Here is a 20,022-nt window from a genome sequence, read left to right on the forward strand (position 1 = left end):
TGCCAAGCCTGCTCTAAGTGCTTACTCATACTAACTCATTTAGTCTTCACACAGATAAGGAAACTGAGGCACAGGACACTTAAGTATGGTTTCATAGCTAGCAAGCAGCAGACAAAATTCTGATCTAGGCTACCTGACCCCAGGGTCCACCTGCTGACACCAACATTAAATTGCCCCCTGAAGTTTTCCAAATAACAGAGAAACAAAAATAACCTTCGGAGAGTGGTAAGAAAACCACCATGGGTACATTCCAGCCATGAGATCAGAAGGCTTCTCAGAGGACTGACACTTGAGATGAACTCAGAAAAACTGGGGGAAAGAAATGTCAAGCAAGAAAGGACAGATTCCCAAAGCCTTTGGCAGCCCCTCCCTGTCCCAATTCTAGGGTCAGCCCCTCCTCTGGACTCCTAAATCAACGCTAGTCCCCTGCTGCACCCTTAGGACATTTTCTGCAATTGTCTGTTTTTGTTTATGTGTTTGTTTGTTTTTTGCCTTTTCCCAGCTAAATATAAGCTCTTTGAGAACAGAAACCTGCCTGGACATCTCTGTATCCCGAGCAACTAGGAGACCCTCCAGGGTTTACTGATATGATCTACCACCATTATTTTTTTCCCCTGAAATCAGATCTTTTACACAACAAAATGACTACATTTAATTTAAAATACCATATGCCCTACAGAAATGCACATTTATATAGTGCTAAGATATGTTGAACACGCAGCTCATTATTTGAAACATACTTTTGTGGCTAAATCAGTAGAATTATTGGAGCCAAAGTAAACCTTTTAAATGCATATACCACGGAGGATGAATGCCTTTTAATGATCGGGAACATTAATATGGCCTTTCAAGGGAAAGTGGCAATAACTCCTGCTCTTGTTCTCATTTGAATATGTCCTTTTCTGTTCCACTCACACTGAGGATGCTCAGCTTCTCTGGTCCGGCGGGAAATCTATGGCAGTGGTTGTCAGATGGGTGCTATTTGAGGGCATAGACTATAGAGGGAAATCAGGTTACACAAGAGAAGGCTGAGCAAATTCAAGAAATTCACAAAATTACCAACTTAGAATAATAAATAAATTCCAAAATTCTTGCCAGGAACATTGTTTTTCATGTTATCAAATTCTGTCCCTGTTTTTATTGAAATGGTAGAATATTTGAAGCATATTTTTTCTTGCACAAATGTTACTGGCTTTAGGATCTGAGCCAGCTGACCCCTAATGTACACCACTCCCTAGGAATAACTTAAGCCCTTAGAAAAGGCCATTCCTACTTGGAAGACTAATATGCTCCCTACTGAAATTTTTTTTTTTTATCCTCACCCGAGGACATTTTTCTATTTTTTGTTCAGATAGAGTGGGAGAGAGAGAGAGAGAGAAAAACATCGACATGAAAGGGACACATCGAGTGGCTGCCACCCACAAGACCAACCAGGGCCGGGGACAAGCTACAACCGAGGTACATGCCCTTAGCGGGAACCGAACCTGGGTCTCTCTGGACCGCAGGCTGATGCTCTAACTGCTGAGCCAAACCAGCCAGGGCTATGGGAATTTTTTAAAAGATTCATTTCCTGGAGTACCCAAACCTCCCTCCAGGGACTAAGTCACTTTTCCTTTCTTTAGTATTAACCCCCACTCTGTCCTTTTTCAGGGACTCATCACTCATGGACAAGCGCTGGGCTGCTTGTGTCTAAGTGCTGCCGGCTTTCTCCATGTCCACTTCTGGACATGTTTTTTCTTGTATTCTTTTTTATTTTTTTATTTTTATTTGTTGATCTTAGAGAGAGAAAGGGAGAGAGAAAGATCAACCCGTTGTCCCACCTATCCATGCATTCATTGGTTGATTCTTGTATGGGCCCTGACCAGGGATCAAACCCACAACCTTGGCATATCAGGGCAATGCTCTAACCAACTGAGCTACCAACTATGTCCTGGCCATGTGTTTTCTATGCACCCAGCAAAGATTCCTTCCTTCAGTGGATGTTAAAACTCCACACTCAGCTTGGCTGGTGTGGCTCAGTGGATTGAGCGTTATCCCATGGACTGAGAGGTCTCATTTCCATTCCTGGTCACGGCACATGCCCAGGCTTCAGGCTTGACCCCCAGTAGGGGGCATGCAGGAGGCAGCCAATCAATGTATCTCACATCCATGTTTCTATCTCTCTCTCCCTTTCTCTCTAAAAAGAAAACAAAAAACAAAACAAAACTCCACACTCAAAGATTATATTAAACATCATTTTACTCATAATCTGAAATACACTGGATTCATTTGTTTGTTCTTTCAATAAACATTTGATGAGCACTCAGTAAATGCCAAGCATTTTCGGCCAGGCACAGGACCTAGAGTGGTTTATGAAGCAGACAGGCTCCCAGTCTTCAAGGACTTAACAGTCTAATGGGAGAGACAAAAAGAAGATGAAGAAGGAGAGAAGAAGGAGGAGGGGTGGAGGGAGAAGGAGGGGGAGAAAAAGGAAAAGGGGGAGGAGGAGGAGGAAGAGGAGGAGGGGAGGAGGGGAGGACAAGGAGAAGAAGTAACATATCACAGCTCTATGTCAATGATCCTGTAAAGGGAAGAATAGGAGGGAGGGCTCACAAAGAACTTTAAATCTGGGACATGAAGGGTAGGAAGGAGGCTTGTGAAGAGGTGGAGAGAGCGTGACGTTTTCCGGGGAGGGAGAGTTTGTGTGCAGGCCCAGAGGTGGGAAAGAGCTTGATAGGTTTTTAGAAGGAAAAGATCAGTGTAGAAAGAGTAAGAAAAGAGAGTGATATGGATGACATTGGAGGGGTATGCAGGGCCACATATAGGAGTTTGGGTTTTGTTTTAAATCCAGTGAGAAGCCACTGAAGGCCATTAAGTTGGAGGTGGCACTGGTTAGATTTATGAACAAACGGAGTACTCAGGAGAATGTCTACAGTTAGACAGACAGATATTAGGAGTTGGCAAAGACACAAAGCAGACGCTCATACACTGCTGGGGGGCACAGGCATCACAACGGCTCGGGGACAGGCACATCTGGAGGATGGACACCACGACCCAGCAGGTCCACTCCTGGGCACACGCCCAACAGAAATGCACACATAGGCTCACCCAAAGTCAGGCATGAGAATGTTCAAGCAGTATTCTTCTTTTTTCATCCTCACCTAAGGATAAGTTTTGAGAGAGGAAAAGAGGGAGGGAGGATGGGAGAGAGAGAAACATTGAGGTGAGAAAGAAATATCAATTGGTTGCCTCCTGTACACACCCCAACTGGAGATGGAACCTGAAACCTAGGTATGTGCCTCAACTGGGAATTGAATCTACAACACTTTGGTGTATGAACGACGCTCCAACCAACCAACTGAGCCACCCAGCCAGGACAGCAGTATTATTATTATTATTATTTTACTTTTTGTTGTTGTTAATCCTCACCTGAAGATATTTTTCCATTGATGTTAGAGAGAGTGGAAGGGAGGGAGAGAGCGAGAAACATCAATTGGTTGCTTCCCGCATGACCCTGACAGGGGCCAGGCATCGAACCTGCAACCTTGGCGTATCAGGGCAATGCTCTAACCAATTGAGCTACCAGCTATGTCCTGGCCACGTATTTGACCGGAATTGAACCCACAACCCTTTGGTTCGAGGGCTGACCCTCTAATGGCTGAGCCAAACAAGCCAGGGCAGCAGTATTATGCTTGAGAGCTAAAAACTGGATACTCAATAGCCATCAACAGTAGGATGCGTAAGTAAATCGTGGGGAATTCATACAATGGAATACTTCCCAGAAATGAGAATAAACAAACTACAACTCACAAGCAAGAACATGAATGAATTTCAGTAACAAAGTGTTGAGTGAAAGGAGCCAGATACAGAAGAGTGCGCACTGTATGGTTCTATTTACAGAAAGGTTTAAAGCAGGCAGAACCAGTCTATGGTGCTGGAAGTTAGGACAGTGGGTATCTCTGGAAGGGGGCAGTAGGGTAGAGTGTAAGGGGATTTCTGAGGTAGGGGTCATGAGTGTGTTAATTTTATGTAAAAATCACTGAGTTACATATTTTATGTAAAATCACTCAGTTATACACTATGACTTGAGTTCTTCTTGTATAAATGTGATATTACAACAACATATATTTAACTTACATAAAAGATAAAAGTTCGACCCAGCTGGTGTGGCTCAGTGGTTGAGCACCGACCCATGCATCAAGAGGTCCCGGTTCGATTCCCCATCAGGGCACATGCCCAGGTTGTGGTCCGGATCCCCAGTGCGGGGCATGCAGGAGGTGGCCAATCGATGTTCTCTCTCATCAATGTTTCTCTCTCTCTCTCCCTCTTCCTTCCTCTCTCTCTAAAATCAATAAAGAAAAAAAAAAGATAAGGGTTTACATTTAAAAAGAGCACCCCACATATGGAGAATGGATCAACCATAGATAAGAGATGTAGAAAAGTAATTAAAAGGTGATTCCTGGTGAGAGGAGTCCCTTGGGACTATGTGGATGACCTAGAGACAGAGAGAAAGGAACGGATTTGAGAAAGTGTTGGAAGGTGAAAGTAGTCAAACTCGCAGATGCCTGAGTAACGGGTGGTAAGGAAGGAGGAAGAACACAGTGAACTAGATTTGAAACTTGGGCAAGTCAATACCTGGGATGGGAAACCTTAGAAAGAATCAGGTTTGAGTGAAAATCTATAGCTTGTGAATCAAGCTCTGTTGGTGCGAGGCTGATCTCAGGGGAAATGGAGAAGGTCAAAATGATTCAGAGCACCAATAACCTTGCCCGGTCTGAAAAGGGCTCTGAACAGAAAAAGGGGGAACATTCCCATTCAAAATGAGATATTCTCTTCCTAGAATTCCACAGTCTCTCCTCCAATTCCTCCGCACTCCCTAAGCTCTGGATCCAACAAGCAGATTCCCACCACTGGGAGGGTGCCAAGGATATCCTTACATTCTTCTTTCTTGGCCAGAAAGTAGAAAATTCCTATCTCTTCCAGGCTTAGATCATAGATAGTTACAAGCGAAGAAAAACTTTTACTAGGAAAAAAAAAGGAAAAGAGCCCAAATACCACCAGAGACTCAGGGGGAAGGGAAAGTGGAGTGTTTTCTGAGTTGTCCTGGTTCTGACCCACACAACACTGCTGACAGAGCTGCGAAGCTGGAGCTGCCGGGTGCAGGCAGCGGCCGGAGAGGCGGTCAGGGACCCCGATGGTGGCTTTGCAGGCCGTGCCAAGGATTCTGCAACTTGATCATATAGTCACTGGGGCACCACTGAAGAGCTTTGAGGAGCAGTCAGATTCGCATTCTAGATGGGTTAGAACTGGGGAGAGCAGTTAGGAGGCTGTGATCAGTCAGGAGGGGAGATGCTGAGATCTTGAAATAGAGCCCCGGAGGCAAGAGGGAAGGAAAGGAAAATATGGTGCAAAGAAAGATTTGGGGGATAAATCTGGGGATTGAACAAATACAGTTGGGGAGGGAAAAGGGCCACTCAAGGATGCTGCCCAGCTTGGAGGGGCCCTTGGAGCTGTGATATCAGGACTGAGAACACAGTCGGCCCTTGTTTATCGCGGTTAGCCCGCTCCACACTCGACCACGGTAAATGAATTTCCGCGAAGTGGGATTCTTTACTTATATACAGTGGCCCCTGGCCACTTCGCTGGCCACTTCGCGCGTGGACTGTCTCGGCCTCACTCTATGGCGGTTTCTTCAAACAGCGCGAAGTGGCGAGGGACGACTGTATAGGATAAAAAGCAGGTTTAGAGGAGTAGTGTGAATTGGACCAGTTGAATCCTCACCTGGTGAGAGCCTAAATCCTGCTTCTGGGAAAATCCTCATTGTTCAAGCCACATCCCTACACTACCCCTTTTGTTCATATGCTAATGGTTTGTTTCTTAAAGATTAGAGTCTAACCCTGGCCGGTTTGGCTCGGAGGTTAGAGCTTTGGCCAGGTGGGTTAGCTCCCGCTAAGGGCACTACCTCGATTTGTCCCCAGCCCTGGTTGGGGTCGTGTGGGTGGCAAACAGTCGAGGTGAGAGACACACATTGATGTTTCTCTCTCTCTCTCTCCTGTTCTACCTGAAGTTAAATGCAAAAACGTCCTCGGGTGAGGATAAGAAAAAGACTAGATTCCAAACTTCTGGGAAATAGCTTTCTATTGTAATTTGTATGGTGTTGCCTTCTGGTCACCTAGCAAGTTGCACCCAGCCTTGCTCAGAGAAGGTATTCAGTAAGCCTTTTGACTTTCGTGGCATTTATATGGTGCAAATCGGAAAACTAGAAAAAAGGCACAGGAACATGAAAACCTACCTTGCTTAGATTAGAGGAGGAAAAATGCACTTTACTTGAGTTTCTTGATTAGCAACTTCAGTTCCATTCTATTTACATCAATTATTCCTAACTGCAAACAGCATGAGGATGGGGGTGGGGAGACCACTGCTGGGAGCCGGAGGGCCCAGCCTTTCCTTACAGTCGGACGACAGCGTGGATAAGTCATCAGCCTCTCCTATTTGGTTTGTTTGGTCAAGTGGTGATAAATGCCCCCTCTCAGCCACGGCTGTGAGGGGCATCCGATCAGCCAGCATATTCAGAAACACTTTTGGAAAATGGCGTGGGAATATGGGATCATCTGAAATGAAATAGAAAAACTGAAATTAAAGAAGCGACCCATACTTTCAGTGGTCTGTCTGGATTTGTTTGTTTGTTTTTAATCCTCACCCAAAGATATTTTTCTATTTATCTTCAGGTAGAGAGAGAGGGAGAGACAGGGAGAGAGAAAGAAACATCGACTGGTTGCCTCCCACATGACCCCGACCAGGGCCAGGGACTAACCGCAATTGAGGTACGTGCCCTCGGGTGGAATCGAACCTGGGACTCATTGATCCATGAGCCGTTGCTCTACCGCTGAGCCAAACTGGCCAGGGCTATCTGGATTTGAAAGTATGAGCATAATTGAAATACTTATTTTTTAACCCACCTTTTAGGTAATATGTAGATGTAGCTGGTATTTATCCTGTGAAGGTATGTGTGAGTGTGTCACAGCTTGAGAATGAAACTTGTAACACTCATGGAGAAGGCTGTGTATTTTCACCAGTCATCATGCAAGCCACTGTTTTAAGCAGCATCCATCAGACAAACTCTTCCTGTCATCCAGGTGGGGTGGGGGCAGGGAACTCTTGAGTGGCCAATTCCACTTTCTCAGGTTTTATTGGTGGCTTGAGGGAAAGCAAACAGTACTCAGACAGGCAGATAAGATAACCATTATCTGAAGTGTGAGCCTGCAGTTCTAAACTGTTTTTTATTGGAAATATATTCAATCTCATTAAATGTCAGGCCAAAACTTAAGCCTTCAAGCACAGAGCTATAGATAGTTCATTTATTAGGACCTCCAATAATAGACTAATTTAGTAAGCTAGGTATTATGTTAAACCCTATGAATTGCTGATGTTTAACTGGTTTTGGACCTACAGAAACAGCAGTTACATAAGCCGAAATTGTCAAAATCAGAGTCTGTCACTGGGAAATTCAGGTGACCCACAGGAATCTTTGACAGAATTTATGCTAGTCATTCCTTACTCTTTGCATGTATGATAGTCTGGTGTATTTGTGATTATCTCAAGGGGTATTACATCAAATTTATGTTCACATATGTGTTTGTTTGTTTTTTGGTACGTGCCCCTAGCGGGAACCGAACCAAGAACTCTCTGGTCCGTAGGCCAACACTCCAACCGCTGAGCCAAACTGGCCAGGGTTACATATGTGTTTTTACAGATAAAATCATGCCATTGCACTCTTATTTAGTAGAAGATGGGTTAGTGGCAGAGATTGGAGGTCATCATAATCGTGCCGGAAATCAACCACAATGAAAATGGTACTGGATCTGAATTATCAAGGTTCTTCTTAAAGATGTATGTATAGCCCTGGCAAGTTTGGCTCAGCGGTTAGAGCGTCGGCCCGTGGACCAGAGAGGCCCGGGTTCGGTTTCCGCTAAGAGCACTTACCTCGGTTGTGGTTTGTCCTCGGCCCTGGTTGGGGTTGTGTGGCTGGTGGCCACTCGATGTGTCTCTCTCATGTCAATGTTTCTCTCTCTCTCTTCCTTCCTTTCTCCCTCCCACTTTATCTGAAAATAAATGCAAAAATGTCCTCAGGTGAGGATAAAAATAAATAAATACATAAATTTTTAAAAATGTATGTATCTGTCAAATGTTATTTGTTTATATAGTAACATGACTTAATCATAAAAATACATCTTTTAGTTGGATAAATCACTCTTGTTCAATTGGCCTAATGTTCCTAAGTAGACATAATGGGGCTAACCCACAGTAATTATATCAGATTTTTCACAGGGCTACCACAGAAAATTATTAATAAGACATATCTCCAATAATGCCTGCTGACCTAAGAACACTATTTCCATTGGGGAGCCTCAGAAAGATAAATCTTTTAGCTCCACAATGCAAGACAGTCTGTCAAAATAGTGGTGTGTGTGTGTGTGTGTGTGTGTGTGTAATAAATGCAAAACTTACTATGACATTCTTTTCCAGCAGCGAAGATTTTTGTTTTGATGTTTGAGAATTCCAGCAATTAGAGCACATTGAACATTATGAGGACTGATATATGCTACAGGAGCCAATTTTGGACATTTTAATTTGAGTTGAACTTAAGTTCAGGTCCTGAGTTATCTCTTTGAAGTCCCGGAGTGTCTGTTGGATTTCAAATCTGCTCTCGAGTTGCGTACAGGCTGCCAGTCCCTGCCTCTCAGGAGTGCGTGGCCTCTCCTCTCCTCGCTCTGGCCTCTGTGCCTTGGCTCAAGCTGTTCCCTCTGTAAGGAACACCTCTCCTACCTTTCTTCCCTGCTTATTTCTACTTATTCTGCAAGTCTGAGTTTAGACACTGCCCCAGGAAGCCTTCCCCAACTTCTGAAATTCGGTCAAGCACCCGATTCTGTGCATTCGTGGCTTTCTATTTGGACCTCTATGTAATCACCAACCTTATGTTGAAATTACCTATCGACTTAGCAGAGCCAGGTACTTACTTGGTAGAGGATGGAAACTGGCTTTAGTTTTCAATGGATCACCCCCACCCCGCACGCGGACACACACCTTCCCTTTCTGAGATGACTCTAGACAGCGTTAGATCTTCAAGGACAATTTCAGGCTTGTTGAGGCCTGGACTGGAACTGAACCGGCTTCTAGGGGTGACTGGGTAGTCTGAGGGGAGGAAAAGGCCCTGGTTGGTTCCACTCCAGAACATTTGGGAACACTTGGCTTCTTTTCAGGCACTAATTGTGGACTTCCCCAGAATGGATTTAGCTAGAATCTGAGCTGGCCTCGCGCGCCCTCTAGTGGTTTAAAATCACACCTCAGGAAGTTGGATGACAGCACGTGTTCCTCTTATCTCCCCAAGACAAGTTCACCCCAGGATGACAAAGGAACAGATCTGCAGATGTCAGGAGTCTCGTTGCACTCATATTTCAACCCCAGGGGAGCAAAATTGTCTCTTTTGAACAGGACAGTTTCTTAGTTGGGTGTGTTCAATCATTTTGTAATTCAGTAATCAGAAAATTATAATTCCTTTGGGACCCTAAAAACGGTCTTTTCAAAAACAGGAGAGGACATTCTGTAAGTGTCCAAAACATACACTTCTTATTGGCCCTAACTTTCTGAATCACTTAAAAACAATAGCAGAACATAACTACTTTCCTCAGAACTGGTCGGTTTTATTTATTTATTTATTTATTTATTTATTTATTTATTTTTATCCTCACCTGAGGACACTTTTTTTATTTTTTGTTCAGATAGAGTGGGAGGGAGAGAGAGGACGAGACAGAGAGACAAACATCGACGTGAAAGGGACACATTGAGTGGCTGCCACCCGCGCGATCCAACCAGGGCCTGGGACAAACTGCAACCGAGGTACGTGCCCTTAGCGGGAACCGAACCCAGGTCTCTCTGGACTGCAGGCCAATGCTCTAACCACTGAGCCAAACCGGCCAGGGCAGTTTTAAATATCAGTTCCTCAGGGAACATTCCCTGAGGTATCGAACCAGCTCTGGCTTTCCACATGCCCTCTCACAGCCCTGGATGACATCAGAGCACTGTCATGCCTGCCGTTTAATCAGGCCTGGTTTGTTTTCTGTTTTCTCCACCAGAAGCCAAGCCCCATGGAGCAGAGGCCTTGTTTGTTTCTCTACCCCAGCATCCCAGAGCCTAGCACAATGCCTGGCACAGGAGATGCTGCATAAACATCTGTCACCTGCCTGATAAAATCCAGCAACCCAGCAGGTCACATGCCGAGGAGACATGTAACAGGAGGTCACAGAGGAGAGCTGAATTTGATTCTTACTTTAGGAGTATGAGGAACCCCTTCACTCAAAATGAGCAGGAAGAACGTCCGGTTAAAGGCTCGGTGGTAGCTGGGTGGGAGGGTTGAGATTAGCACCGAGGCCAGGGCACATCTGCAGCCATTGGTGCAGGGAGAGGAGACCCTCCCAGGGCTCTGCTGCAGTGTCTGACCGGAGCCGCAGTCATCATCTCCATGCCTCCTGGGGCTGCATTTCTCTGCCAAGGGCCTGGTGGAAGTTGGCCTAAACTCTGTGGACGGTTGACCTACAGCTCCTTTTATTACCTCAAATTGTGGGCATGCCGTTTACCTTTATGAAGGCATTAAAATTTTTTTAAATTGATTTTTAGAGAGAGATGGAAAGGGGGAGAGAGAGAGAGGGAGAGAGAGAGAGAGAGAGAAACATCGATTGGCTGCCTCCTACTAAGGCTCAAGCCTGCAACCCAGGTGTGTGCCCTGACCATGTGCCCTGACTGTAGTGGAACTGGCAATCCCCAGGTGCACGGGATGACGCCCAGCCAACTGAGCCACATCGGCTGGGGCTGAAGGCATATATATACATATTTTTTAAATCCTCACTCAAGGACATTTTTCCATTTATCTTCAGATAGAGCAGGAGGGAGGGAGAGAGGGAGAGAAAGAGAGAGGGAGAAACATTGATGTGAGAGAGACACATTGATTGGTTGCCTCCTGCATAATCTCAACCAGGGCTCGGGACAAACTACAACCGAGCTATGTGCCCTTGGCTGGAATCGAACCTGGGACTCTCTGATCTGTGGGCTGACGCTCTAACCACTGAGCAAACTGGCCAGGGTTGAAGGCATATTTTTTAAAGCACTAAAAATCAAATGAGAATGTAAGTACACTGATCTAGAAGTGGCAAAGAGAGAAGGCCCGATGTGTGCAGACTATAAGAATAACAAAGGGTAAGAACAAGAACATAATGAAGAATGACGTTCTGAGACTAGGAGAAAGGGTATGGACAAGAGAACTCATGTCCTTTTGGTCTCCTTCAGATTTCCATTTGTGCCACTGACTATCCAAAGACAAATTGAGTCGAACAAGCAGCATATCTGAATCGAGTGTTGTAAACACACACACACCGAGAATCCCACAGAAACATTGTAAACATGAGCACATCAGCAGGGAGACATCCAAGTTTCGTAGGTTTGGGGGATATCATGCAGCTGTGATGTGTTTTCAGCCCTTCTATTCACAGACACTTTTCAGTTTTGAGTGAGGTTGTGTTTGTAGCTAGAATGAACAAACCCTTTCTAACTTTATTAGTTAGGATTGTCAAGAAAAGAATGCCCAGCCTAAGAAAAAAAATATTAAAAAAAAAAAATATATATATATATATGTATATTGATTAGAAAGAGAGAGAGAAACATTGATTTGTTGTTCCATTTATTTATGCATTTTTTGGTTGCTTCTTGTATGTGCCCTGACTAGGGATCAAACCCACAACCTTGGCATATCGAGACGATGCTCTAACTAACTGAGCTACCCAGCCAAGGCAAGAAAAAGTCTTATAAGAGTTTATTTGAGCCAAAATGACAGCAATCACTGGAAGCAAAATCTCAACAGACTGAGAAAACGCTCTGGAGAATGACGGTTTTGCAGCCTATTTAAGGAAGGTTACATGAAATCCATTGTTGGCAGATTAAGGGGGCAGGAAAAAGCAAAGCAGGAAAATCTCTGGGACTGGATAAAGAGGAAAATGGGGAAACACATTGGTGGATACAGGATAGTTAATAATTAACATCTACAACACACAGAGATGACATGCTGGGAACAAGACAACCATTTGGTCCTGTGCTCTGTTGCATTGATTATGCCCTGATGTGTCTGGAAAAGGAGATCACTCTGAGATTCCAAGGGTATGTTATCTTAGAGGCAAACAGACAAAAGACAGGCTCAGTTCAGGTAAAGGTTGACCTTTGTCAAGGAAGCTACAGGCCTAGGATACCACTACCTGTCACAACTTGCTTTCAGTTAGAAATTTTTATCTTTAGACCATCCTGTGTGGTTTCTTTCAGTCTCTGAGTTTGTAGAGCCGCCATGCAGGCCTCCCTGAGCTCGTCAGATTTCGTATGTGGCCCCTTTTTGGTCCACAATTTCACCTTTTGGTTATAAATCAATAGGAAGAATGCACTGATGACCAACCTCTTGGTTAGATAAGTTGGTCCCACGGTGCTGAGAAAGCTCATTCCTAGGAAGTCTTAGTGTCGGTGTTTGTCTTGCTGAAGTGGTGAACCACTGGGGACGGGGTAAGACTGTAACCTGTGTGGAAGCCAAGGCCAGATTTTTCCCAAAGAGAAGGGCAGGTAAATGGGAGGCAGTCAGGTCTTACTGGGCCTTCATTAGGAAAAAACAAACAAACAAAACACCCAACACTCTGGATCATTTCTAACCTGCAAGCTGTCATGATCCAAGTCTTGTTATCTGTCTCACTTTTCTGTATTTTGCATCGAGTATAACATTTACTTATAGTTTGAGGGCACAACCATATACCTCTTTAGTTTTCTCAATGGGACCATGAGGTGGGTTTCCATTTACTGGTTTACTGGTGTTATTATTATTATCATTAGTTTAATATGGTCCATCTACATCCTATTGGAAGCACTTGAGTGACACTCATTAGTTATCTGATTCCTGCTAGTTGTGCAGTTGGGAACTGTAACTTCAAGGTTTAACTGGGGCCAAGGCTGTAAGAACACAAAGGTGTAAATTATAATTACCATCTAAAATTTTCCAGAGGCCAGAAAGACAGTAAGAGTTTCATAAGCAATGTCTTGTGCCACAGCAGCTATTATAGAAGGCCATTTTTTTTTTTTAAAGTAGCCATGTCAGCTCACATATGAATTAACATAGTTAATAGTCCTTGCTGGGTTAAGGATAAGCATGTTCCCATTATTGGGTTCTAGCATTCATACATAAAACTACTTTCTCAAGATCACTTTCCACTGACCTTCTACAATTTCCCTTGTCCTTCTTAGTTTGTCTCTTTTGACTCATTCAGAAATAACCAACTTATTAGGATAAAATACTTCCTTTTAATTTCTCAAAAACACATACATTCCTTTCCTTTCTTCTATAATAATATCCCTTCTAAATTTCAAAAGAAAAATCATAGAGTATTACCGTTAATACAGAAGTTACCTTATACACTTCAGCAATGTTTAATAGTTGGGCTATATGAGAACATGATTTGAGAAAAGCCCAAAGAACAAGTCTAACTATTATAATAACTAATATTATTAGCTGATAGGTAAAGACAAACAAAGTTCAACATCAATCTGTAGGTATACGTGTCTTCTTGATGTCTCGGGATAGCTGTTTACCTCTGATGTCGGTGGCTTCTCATCCTCAAGGAGTCTTTGATGTCCAGCGTAGATGGGGGTGAGTGTCAGCAACAGGGAAGATGTACATTTGCCGTGAGGTACCTTTTCAAAAAAATTTTTTCTCTTTATTGATTTTAGCGAGAGAAGAAGGGAGAGGGAGAGATAGAAACATCGCTAAGAGAGAACATCGATTAGCTGCCTCCTGTATGCCCCGCACTGGGGGTCAGGCCCACAACCAGGAATTGAACTGGCAACCCCTTGGTGCATGGGCCGACACTCAACCACTGAGTCATACCGGCCAGACTCAAAATTTTTTTGATGAGAAATGTAAATCCTTGAAATAACACCGTTAAGTTGAGCTGCACATGGATTAGTTAGTAATGCCTGATAAGGTCCCTTCCAACAAGGTTGGAGAGAGTCTTTTTATTTATTTTTATTTATTTTTATTGATTTTAGAGAGAGAAGAAGGGGGAGAGAGAGAAACATTGATTGGTTGCCTCCTACACATACTCTGACTGAGGATCGAACCTGAAACCTGGGTATGTGCCCTGACTGGGAATCGAACCAGCAAGCTTTTAGTTCACAGGACAACCAACTAAGCCACACTGGCCAGGGTTGGAGAGAGTCTTTAACTGATGTTTTTTCCAGTGGACACTATCTCCTGGTTGTAAGTCATGATCTTTGAAGTCTCCACCTCCCAAGAGCACGCTGTGAAATGTATCAGTTACTAGTTTATCAGTTTCTTTAAGCTGGTTAATAAGTCCTTGATAATACTAAAGAATATCTCTTTTTAGTAAGGTTGGTTCACATGCCCCTTTCCAGATGCACAAGGTGACCGGTGACTATTCAATAAGGAGAAAGACCGTGTTTACAAAAAGGAGTATATCTCAGGTTGAGAATCACTATAGGGAGAGCTTTTGGCCAAGGGAGACTAAGAGCTTTAAAATTTTTAACTAGTTGACTTTTAATTGTATCATTTGTACATTCCACTAATCCAGAGGACTGGGGTAATGAGCCCAATTAAAATGCTATAGAATAGGCCAAATATTACAGATGGATTGCATTATCTGCCCAGTGAAATGAGTTCCCTGTTCACCATGTAACTCAGAGGGAATTCCTCAATTGGAATTTTTTTCCCCCAATAATAACTTACCTACTGTTAAGGCTGTTGCTCTTCTGCAGGTAATGTCTTAACCCAGCGAGAAACATACAGATCATAACGAATACATTTTTGTATTCTTGAGATGGTGGCATTTGGTTGAAATATAATTACCACACTTCAGATTAACCTAAAAGAAGTAGGAAATGTCCTTGGGACCCATGGAGTGATTTCCCAGAGTTACATTTTGGACACATAGAATGTCTGCTATACACTTTATGATCTACAGTAGGAGACTCCCAGTAATACAGGGGTGGGCCAAAGTGGGTTTACAGTTGTGAGTTTGTTTTTATATTATTATTTATTAGTTATTGCATTAATTTCCATGCAAACACCTGTACACTTACTTTTGCCCCACCCTGTATTGTTTACTCCATGAATCAGCTTGTAAGGACCTCAAGGTGTTAGCTCAAGTACATGTTGAAGTGTAGGTAATTGAATCCCTATAGGTAAGATTGGTTTTTGAGTCGGTCCAAACCATATCTGCTTGTCTGGGTCAGTCTTCCCCTTTTGTTGCCATATCCTCGTTCCTCCTGTGGCTGTCTGTTGGAACTGCAAAAGAGTCTGTTACTGATTTAATAGGAAGCAAGGAGAATTTCAGGCCTGGATAATTGGGCTGTTTACTGCTGCCTGTCTAGCTGTAGCATCAGCTAAATGCTTTCCATGATGGCAGTGTTAGAATGTCCTGGAATTTTGATGATTGTCAATTGTCTCAGTTGCTACATGGCATCTAACAATTTCACAACCTGTTTTTCATTCTTTATGGGCTGCCCTGAGGAAGCTAAGAAGCCTTGCTGCTTCTATAACATTCCAAAGTTGTGAGCTGCACCAAAGGCATAGCAACTCTCAGGGTAAATACTGGCTATTTGATCTTTGGCTGATTGACAAGCTGAAGTTAGAGCAATTAATTCAGCCTGTTGGGCAGACCTTATTCAGGTAAATAAGAACCTTCAGTTATGTCCATCATGGAAGTTACTGCATATTCAGCTGGGTAATGTTCCTGTTCATCTTTCAGATACAAAACATCAGTAAACCCAATTAAGTCAACTTTAACAATAGGAGTTTCCGATAAGTCCTTCCTAGGAACAAGAAGATGGTCGGTAAGCAAAATACACTTGTTGGATGTTTTCATCCTGTGAAGAAGGTAGCAAAGTTGCTCAGTTGATTGTTATATCCTTCTTCTTTGAGAAAACACCAAGGGGCAGAAGACAGTGCTGCTGCAGAGAGCCCGGGGGCCCAGGGCTCTGGAATGAGAGGCTGTGGTGGCTTCCCTGGAGGATTTGGCAGTGGCAACCAGGAAAAGGTCATGGATGGGTCAGGCCAGGGCCAAGAACATGAAGGTCACAGAGGTGAGGCTGAAGACAAAGACTGGATTTTGGTCACCAATCTGGGCCACCTGGTCAAGGACATGACCAAGTGGCTGGAGGAGCTCCATCTCTTCTCCCTACTCACCAAGGAATCTGAGATCGTTGACTTTTCCTGGGGGCATCCCTCAAGAACAAGGTTTTGAAAAGTATGCCCATGCCAAAGCAGAGACGTGCTGGCCAGAGGACCGGTTCAAGGCATTTGTCACCATTGGAGACTACAATGGACATGTTGGTCTGGGTGTTAAGTGCTCCAAGTAGGTAGCCACTGCCATCATGGGGTCATCGTTTTGGTGGAGCTCTCTATTGTCCCTGTGTGATGAGGCTACTGGGAAAACATGATCAGCAAGCTCCATACTATGACTTGGAAGGTGACCAGCTCATATGGCTCTGTGCTGGTGAGCCTCATCCCTTCCACCAGGGACACTGACATCATCTCAGCTCCTGTGCCCAAGAAGCTGCTGCTGATGGCCATTATTGACAACTGCTACACCTTAGCCGGGGACTGCATTGCCAGCCTAGGACACTTCTCCAAGATCTACAACTACTTCACTCCCACCTGGAAAGAGACCATGTTCACCGACTCTCCCTGTCAGGAATTTACTGGCCATCTTGTAAAGACCCACTTCAGAATTTTTGTGCAGAGGACTCAGGCTCCAGCTGTGGTCACCGTGTAATTTTATACAAGAAAAATAAAGTGAATTAAGCCTGTTTAAAGGAAAAAAGACTATTGCGTCAAGTTAAAGTAATATTAGGCGCAGAAAGCAAGAGTAGGTCATTAGAAGCCAATCCACTGACAGAAGTGTTGAGTGTGATGAAAGTTCAGCAGAGATTCAACAGAATGAGGAACATAAATAAAGGAGAGCCCATAACTATTTCTTCTGTTTGTTTGCAGAACGTGGCTCTAGCAGGGACGGCGGGCAGGCAGGATGGGAGCCCGGTAGCTACTGAGTCTAATTGCTGACTGTAATATCTGGTAGCTCTATGATGATTTCTATGTTTTTGAGTTAAAACTTCTAAAGTATTTCATTTATCTTCATAGATAAAAAGGAAAAATGGTTTATAAGTCAGGTATTCGAGAGAAAGAGCCATCAGTGATTTTTCTTTAAAACGTTAACACGTTGTTTCCCTTCTGGGTTCCATGGAATTGGATCTGGTTGATCTGATTTTAATAAGACATATATATAGGGGCTGCGACATTAATAAAAACTTTGGAATCCAATTGTAACAATATCTAGTGAGACCTAGGAACACTCTAAGCTGTTTTTTGTTTGTTTGTTTTTAGAAGAGGAAAGGAATTCTGATTCTTTATAACCAAGGACTTTTACTTGGGGTAAACAGAATCAAAGCTTATCCATTGAAACCCTCTATACCTTTTCGGCTAGCTATTATAATAGGTAAATTGTGGCCTGGCTGGTGTTGCTCAGTGGTTAGAGTGTTGGCCTGTGCACCAAAGGGTCACGGGTTCGATTTATAGTCAAGGGCATGTACCTGGGTTGTAGGTTCAATTCCCGGTTGGGGTGCATAAGGGAGGCAACTGATCAATGTGTCTCTCTCACATCAATGCTTCCCTCTCTCTCTGTGTCTGTTTCTCTCTCTCTCTTCCTCTTTACCTCCTTTCCACTCTCTCTAAAATCAATGGAAAAAAATGTCCTTGGGTGAAGATGAATAACAATAACAAAGTAGTTAAATTGTGTCCTCTTGAGATTCTAATATGTCCTAGAGCATAAAAGTAAATCATCCATATGTTGGATTATGGTGGCATTTCTGGGAAATTCAACATCATTCAAATCAGTCTTTAATATCTGAAAAAAATAGGTGAAATTCTTTGTACATCACTGGGGCATTACTGTCCAAATAAACTGATCCAAGTAAACTCCCGATCTTCTCAGTTCAAAGCAAAGAGGTATTTATTGTCTTTTTTGTTGTTGTTACTAATCTTCACCCAAGGATATTTTTCCATTGATTTTTTAGATAGAGTAGAAGGGAGGGAGGGGAAGAGAGAGAGAGAGAAAAACATCTATGTGAGAGAGACACATCTACTGGTGGCCTCTGGCACCATCCCCACAGGGGCCAGGGATCAAACTTGCAACCCAGGTATGTGCCCTTGACCAAGAATTGAACCTGAGACTTTTCAGTCTGCAGGCCTATGCTCTAATCACAGAGCCAAACCAGCTGAGGCTGTTTTTTTTTTTTTTAACAGAAATGCTCAAAAAAGCACTACATAAATCTATCACTGAAAAATATTGACAGTCCAAGGAATAGCTGATAATAGAGTATGTGGATTGGAATCACAGGATGTCTGGAAATAACTGTTTTATATATATAGCTGACATCCTCTACAAATCTCCATCCTTTTGCATTCTTTTTTTTAATACAAAAAGAATAGGAAAATTAAAGGGGTCATGCATGGAATTACAAGCCCCCTTTAAAGCCATCTTGCTAAATGGGCTTAATTCCAGCTAGTGCATCAGGTCTTAAAGGATATCGGTAAATATTAGGTAGAGGCAAAGTATTGTCAATATTTAGATAGGAATGGCTGATTTAGTCTTACCAATATCTATACTGAGAGAGGCCCACAGTTGCATTGGAACATCCTGTAACAAATGTTCAGTCAGTTTCAAGATTAGTTTCCTCTTGTGGAGTTTCCTTTAACATCATTACTTTCCCAATCAGTTCACTATTTGATTTATTTAGTTCTAAATACATTTCATGTTTCTGAGAGAAGAATATGTGAGCATCATTGATTTCAAGAAAACTCACTCTATCAGGTAAATTGGGGAAGACTTGACTAGCAAACATATGTTCCCCTGTAAATTCCCTGGTTAAAAGGGAACGGGTTAATTAGACTTTGGTTGTTCAGATATTCCTACCATTTGTACAGGAGCTTTACTCCAAGGGAGAGGGCAACTGAGCTGAATAGGGTTAAGAGTAGATAGAGTAGCCCCAGTACCTACAAGAGCCTCAGTAAGTTTCCCTTTTACGGTCATTTCAATTTCCTAAAATATTAGTAAGGAGAAGGGGGAATGCCCTCTCACAGTCCTTGCTTTTGTTTCTTTTATTTTTCTAAATCCCATTTGTTTTCTATAACCCTTCTTAAGGTGACTTGATGTTTTTTTTTAAATCTTCACCCAAGGATATTTTTCCCATTCATCTTCAGATAGTGTGGGAGGGAGGGGGAGAAAGAGAGAGAGAGAGAAACATCCATGTGAGAGAGACGCATCAATTGGTTGCCTCCTGCACAACCCGACCAGGGCTGGGGACCGAGCCACAACCAAGGTATGTGCCCTTGACCAGAATCAAACCCGAGCCTCTTCAGTCCGGGGGCTGATGCTCCAATGGCTGAACCAAACCAGACAGGGCAACTTGATGTTTTATAATAACAAACTCCCCTCTCCCTTTGACTAAGAGACTTTCAGGAAGGTCTGACCTGATTGCTTAACTGTTGGAGCAATAAGTTCATGATTTTGGCAGCTTTGTCTTTTTCTCTCTTTTGAATAGTTTTAGGTAGCTAATCAGCCAGAATTGCCAGTTTATTAGTACACAAGTAGGGTCAGCCAGGTTAATTTCTATTGTTTAATCAGAGTTATAAGCTGTTTATCTAGTTCTTCCCAAAATGCCAAATCTAGGAAGGGATTATTTTGATGATACTTTAAACTGTCTGGAGACAGACCTTAGTATTATTTGAAAGGTTTTTAAATGTTAAGATCAAGCACTGATTTATCAGGTGGTCCTGCATTGCTGGGTCTTGGTCCAATCCATTTTTCATGGAAAAATATCAGGTATGGTTTGGTAAAGTCAGAGGGCTAATTCCCTGTATTTTTTCTGGTCTGTCTCTCTTTGATTTAGAAA

General features: G+C 43.1%; 1 pseudogene; it reads left to right on the forward strand.

Annotated features, from left to right (window-relative positions):
* Positions 1-16,055: 16,055 nt before the first annotated feature.
* LOC118624160 lies at positions 16,056-16,847 on the forward strand (annotated as a pseudogene).
* Positions 16,848-20,022: the final 3,175 nt, after the last annotated feature.

This window comes from Molossus molossus, unplaced genomic scaffold, assembly GCF_014108415.1.
Source record: "Molossus molossus isolate mMolMol1 unplaced genomic scaffold, mMolMol1.p scaffold_m16_p_1, whole genome shotgun sequence".
NCBI classification, from domain to species: Eukaryota; Metazoa; Chordata; class Mammalia; order Chiroptera; family Molossidae; genus Molossus; species Molossus molossus.